General features: G+C 41.1%; 1 protein-coding gene across 6 annotated transcripts in view; it reads right to left on the reverse strand.

Annotated features, from left to right (window-relative positions):
- Window positions 1-4,656, reverse strand: part of alg2 (ALG2 alpha-1,3/1,6-mannosyltransferase) — a 72,256-nt gene extending 67,600 nt beyond the window's left edge. For 3 of the 6 annotated variants that reach the window (XM_086077979.1, XM_086077977.1, XM_086077976.1), the window contains exons 1-2: window positions 4,520-4,656; window positions 1,412-1,459 (exon numbers count right to left, since the gene is read on the reverse strand). The gene's annotated coding sequence lies outside the window, so the exon portion shown is untranslated. Of the gene's footprint in view, window positions 1-1,411; window positions 1,460-4,087 lie in introns of all 6 variants that reach the window. The other 3 variants (XM_086077978.1, XM_086077975.1, XM_086077980.1) reach the window with 2 other exon arrangements.
- Window positions 4,657-5,888: the final 1,232 nt, after the last annotated feature.

Genomic DNA, 5,888 nt, shown 5'->3' on the forward strand with positions numbered 1-5,888 from the left:
TTCAAAGTGACACAATCACTTTTCACTTTGTGCTCTGCGATAAACCAGAGTTCACTGCATCTTGGTGCTGCGGGTCTGTTGTTAAGCCGCCAAGATGCTGGAACGGCTCACAAACTGACTCTTGGTTTGGAGGACAAAACTGTCTTGGCCATAAATCTGACGTGGCAAATTAGTATGTTGGCGCAAAACAGTTCTCCCACACTAAAATGGCGCGAGCAATCCTAATCTGGGCAAAGCAGTAATTTGGACTAGACAAAATGGTGTGCACGACGAGCGTGCTTTGGATTAATGAGAACATAACATCACTGTAGGGCGGACTCCTCGCACCTCCAAAACCACTCGTTCTCAGAAAATCAAAAAACCACCATCTTGTTTGCAAACTAACATCTCCCCACAATCTTGTTCAGTGGCTAATTTATTACGTGGAAAAAAAAATGCTATTAATCACGTAGTCATTAATTTGAATCTTATGAAAGGTCACCGCTGCCAGCTGTGCCACTTTCAAACTTGAGGCAACGTAATGCTGCAAGGCTCCCACGGAAGTAGTTATACAATGCTCTTTAGACAGTTGAAGCGTTCAAGAGAGTTAAGAAAGAGACTTGCTTTCAAGCAGTTTCAAACACTAGAATGACCCTTCGCCTCGATTTGTGGAAAAAGTATTTTTTTTTGGATATTTGGATTCAGTTCAGAACATTCAGAGATCATTCAAACCAATCTTAGACTGAGGATGAGTGCATCTTGGAAGGCAGCAACTACAAATATGCAAATAGTCAATCCCAATAGACACTCAACTATCGGACATATCGAAATTGTGCTACATCAATGCATTCCCCATGCTTTGCCATCATGGCTGTTTTTCCACAAATGTTCACACATTTAAGCCTTATCCACATCAAATTAAAAGGGTGCATTAATTTCTGTGCCCCGTCTGTCGACAAAATGTTATGTATTGATTGTTGCGTAATCTTGAATAACTCAAAATAATACTAGACTAATGTATAAACACAATAATGTTTTAATTCAATAGGAAGCGCCCCCCCCCACCCCCCAAATCCAGCAATTGTTATCAAGATCAGAAGGCGACCAGAAGTTGCTCAGGTCTCAGGTAACAACCACAGCTCATCTTCAGAAAACAGGTGAGCTGCGATTGGTCGTTGCCTGAGCCCTGACCAACTGTGATGTCATCTTCAGTCGACAGAAAGTGGCAAAATGGCCGCCTCCTGAAATGGATGAAAAAACGGCTGGATTTTGCTTCATAACTCATATTCCACAAATGTAATGTTAATCATGTTTAGACTCGTGAGGTCACATATAACATACTATTGTCAAGAAATGTTTAAGGTTGACTTCCCCTTAAATGACGTTATTCGTTCTTAAGGAAATAAATGTCATCTGCAATACTTAAACTCACCATTGTTTTCAGTGAAGTTCAATCCTAAAACCTTGAATGGAACCCCACCTGAGTAGAAAAGAAAATAATCATTAGGCAAATATCACACAGACATATTTGATATTTTGTCCCACTACTTTCTGTAAAAAAATAAATCAATCAATTTTAGACGTGATAGATTTGGCATGTTTGTCTCGCAGTTCTAATGCTTCCCTCCACACTCCAAAAATGTGACTCTCGTATTGTTCATGTCTGAGAGTTTAGAGTGAATGGTTGAATGTTTCTCTGTACGTGCCCTGCTATTGGCAACCAGTCCAGGTTGTATCCCACTTCTCTCGCCCAAAAAGTCAGTCAGTACACTAATGAGGACATGTGCGACGGTTCAACTGTGTTGTTTTCCTATAAATAAATCTAGATCAGATTGGATTTGGAATGTCTCTATTAAGGAATGTTAAATTACCTTTCAAATGTTCTTGTTTTGGCTAATTATGAGAGAAATAATGTAAAATTCAAACTGGAGTTCGATCAAGCCTCTTCAAATCGGCTTTCCAATGAATAAACCAGACATTGTGTGTTTAAATCCCCTGACTGACTTCCAAGGCAGGAGAACACTGTTAATTACCGGCACGTTTGATTCTATTTCAAGGACATGGTCATAATCTCATATTACTCTACTACAGGTCTGGGCGGAATAACGGAGCGGGCTAATCTGGATTTACACGTCATCATGGTGAGGTTACCGGCGAGGCAGCTAGAGAAGGTCCAGTTAAAGTTGAGGACCGAGGATACCGCTCCACAAACAAAGTCTGACTCTATACGACCTTAGACATGCTCCGGAGAAAGAACATGAAACGATGCAGGGTCATGCTTGTGCAGATGTCCTCGAAGTACATCAAATGCTGTATGAAAAGGCCCTTTTATGAAATAAAGACACCCTTTTATAAAAAAAATATGCAGCAGATGTCCTCGGAAATTATTTACAACTCTTGCGGCAAGCAGCATAGAACAGGATAAACCAGAGGAGGACATGTGATCTTATTGAGAGACAAATCAGAGTTGGAGATCACATATCTTAATAATAGGTGGACAAATTATGTTTAGTTGCATTTCATCAATGTACACGCAAATTTATGGCCCTGTTAAATCTGGAGTTAAGTGTGCCCCAGTTGCACATGGTGTGTTCACGATGCAGCTGGCACAACCCTGCTCACTGCACGAACATCCTCATACACAGTGTCACAAACAAGCTTAGCCAATGCAGGGGAATGCATATTTCCGGAACTTTCATTGCACACTTAAATGGCAAATATGAATTCTAGGGGGATTCGAGGTCATCTGGCTTGTGGAGGAACAGTGACTTTCTAGCATGTCAATCCAATATCAGCAGTCAACGGTTGAGTAGTGAGGATCCTTTTTCCTGTCAGGAGCCAATTCGCTTTTCATCAAGTCCTCTTAGATCAGAGGTGTCAAAGATATTTTTGTCGTGGGCCACATTGTAGTTATGGTTTCACTTCTAGGGCCGTTATGACCTCAAATAAATGTATGATCGCATCAAATACAGAAACAACAAATTGATGAAAAACTAGTTTTAAAATCAGAGGCCATTTGTTAAAAAAAAAAAAAAAAAAAACGATTGGGGAAAGTTAACAAAAAATACTTAAAATATCTCAACGTTTATAAAAGGGTGGCATTTTAGCAAGAAACATTGCCAGACCAGGGTGGTGGTCCTCCTTTTTAAAAGGGAAATCACCCCCCCCCCCCAAAAAAAATCTTTACAATAATACTCTATGTTGTATGTGCCCCCACTAATCTAAAAACAGCATTCTGACTAATGTTGCGTTTGTGGAAGATGAGTTAATTAGCTAAATCCACCCATTTTTATCCATTTTAGGAGGCGGCCATTTTGCCCCTTGCTGTTGACTAAAAATGACACAGTTGCTCAGGGCTCAGGTAACTCCCAATCACAGCTCATCTTAAAAAAATATATATAAAAAAAAAAAAGGTGAGCCTTGATTGATCATTACCGGAGTCCTGTCCCGTGACCTAATCCGCAAAGCTGGGTCCTCCGAAGGCCGAATTTGAGCAATTGTGATGTGTTTAATGACTTGTGACTTAAAGGAATACTTTTAACAGTAAGAAGATAATATTTTATCTATAAATAATGTGATAACTTCATTATTTTTCATTAATACCTTTAAAAATAAATTTTTCCACTTGCTGTCGACTGATGACAACATCACGCGTGCTGAGGAAATAGGTGCAATGATGATGAAATTTCCGAATGAACAATACTGAGCTCTTTAAAAAAAAAAAAAGGGAAATAGGTGACGTACCAATCACACGGCTCACCTGTTTCCTGGGTTTGGTCAGCAAACTGAGCCATGATTGGTCATTAACTGTTTCCAGGTGATCTCATCTTAAGCAAGTGGCAAAATTAGTTTTTAAGGTATTAATTGTTTATGAAAAATAATTTATGTCACACTTGCAAGGTAAACAAACTGTATTTCATATTCATTCCTTGTTTGTTTGCCTTTATTTTAGCACAAGACTAACCTGTAAGACCAAAACATATACAATGTTTATTTAAATACAGATGTATTTATTTATTGCTTAGGTTTGTTAAAATAATTACACGTGAAGAGAAGATGGGAGGGGTCATTAAATCATAATCCTCAGCCCTTCTCAAATGAAGCTCACCTGTGTATTTCAGGTTCACCCTTTAGTTTCCCCCAAAAGCCGAATATCCCCTAACATTATGAGCGGTCTATGTGCCTCAAACTTGATTACAGCCTACTGACGCTTCACTACCCGAGCACTGACCACAACGGAGCGGCTAAAGCAGACCCCGTACGCGGCTCCCAAAGCCGCCGTGTGACTTGCCCAACGAACCGAGCCGCGTTCTCCAACACCGGGTCCCCGGACAGAGAGACTTCCAAGTGGCGAGATTTACTCTCGACAGCTGCTGTGTTGGGTTTTGTCGAGTTTGTTTTTGTGAGTGTGGCGGTGGCGGCAGCGTCACATCAGCTGACTGTAAAACGAGCGCGCGCTCACTTTGGAGGGCTTTCAAGCCGGTATCCCGTATCGCTTTGGTCGAATGCAAAAGGGGACACGCTGTAAAGCTAAAAATACCTGTCTACGACTATATTTGGCTTGGCTGGCTCACAATTCCGCCGCTGAAATAGTAGAGCCCGCCCCGGTACAATGAATGGACTCCCTTTCAACCTCCAGCCTCCGTTTGCCAGGTGCTAAAATTAGCAACAAAGCTTGCGTCAATCACGAGCCTCAGTGCGTCAAGGCTTTCCCCACCCACCAGGGCTCGTCATTGGCCAGAATTAGGACGTTGTAAAAAACAAAACAACGCGCCTCGTGATTGGATGCTGGGATTTTATTTTTTTATTTTTTTGTAGTGGGCTTCTAAGCAGCTGTTTTAATTTGATGTTTGTCGTGTACCAAATGCCTGCTGGACGTGCTTGGACTTAGTGTCTGTTTTTGACACCCACCAACCACCCAAAAATAAAAAAAGTTAATCATAAATTTGCCCCAAATGCAAAAATAACTTTTCATGTAGGGTTTATTTTATTTAACATTCAAGAATGTTGTTTCTACCACAAGTCCGGTGGTTTCATTATCTGCCTTAATTAGGTTTGTGTGTCAATGCCTTCCCCCACATTAATACCGGCGTCCATCCACAATCTGATTTGAAGTGGAGAAAGTGCTTAACATGCTGAACCAAGTATCAGTTCTATTGACTGAGCATTTGGGGTCTTCTAAGGTGAAAAAAAAACAGGGACAGCACCAACAATGAGGAACATAAACCAGGAAGGATTAACGACTATGACACAAAAGATTCTAAGAAGCAATCTTAGTCTTCATCCCTGGTATTTAGGAGAATCGTTTGTTGTCTCTGGCTCCAACAATGATTTGTTGTGAATACTGTACATTGTGTCCTGTGCTCCATTTAATTTGAAAAATCACAAGTCAAATGAATTTAGTCCGTGCACAATGTTAGCAAAGCGATGAAAGCATGTTATTTTCCTAGAGTGTCCAGTGATTTTTCTCCCCCTTCTTCTTCTTTTCAGTAGGCACTATGCAAGGTAATAGAAGAGGGAAACTATTTTGTGGGAAAAAACATTTTCTTCCAAAATTGTGTACAAATACAGAGGGACAAAATGGGGCCAGTTTTTTATTTTTATTTTATTTTATAAAACACGCTACTATTGTAGTACTGTCAAGTTGTTGTTGAAGCTTGGTGTAATGCAGAAGTGAGCGCAAGTTCACCCTACCGCCCACCAGCGAGGGTCTCCCTTAACTGCAACCATCAAACCAACCAGCTGACTCGAACTCCCCCCTCTCTCCCTCTCTCTCTCTGCTCCTGTGGTTGTGTGTGTGCGCTCAGCTCAGAGGGAGGGTAGAAAAGAGAGAGAGCGTTCTACTTGGAGTGACGTCACCTATCCCGTGGCGTCACATTGACGTAGCGCATACCAGGCGCTCTAGTGCA

Source organism: Leptonotus elevatus, chromosome 6 (genome assembly GCF_054856555.1).
Source record: "Leptonotus elevatus isolate MCC_2025b chromosome 6, RoL_Lele_1.0, whole genome shotgun sequence".
Lineage (NCBI taxonomy): Eukaryota > Metazoa > Chordata > Actinopteri > Syngnathiformes > Syngnathidae > Leptonotus > Leptonotus elevatus.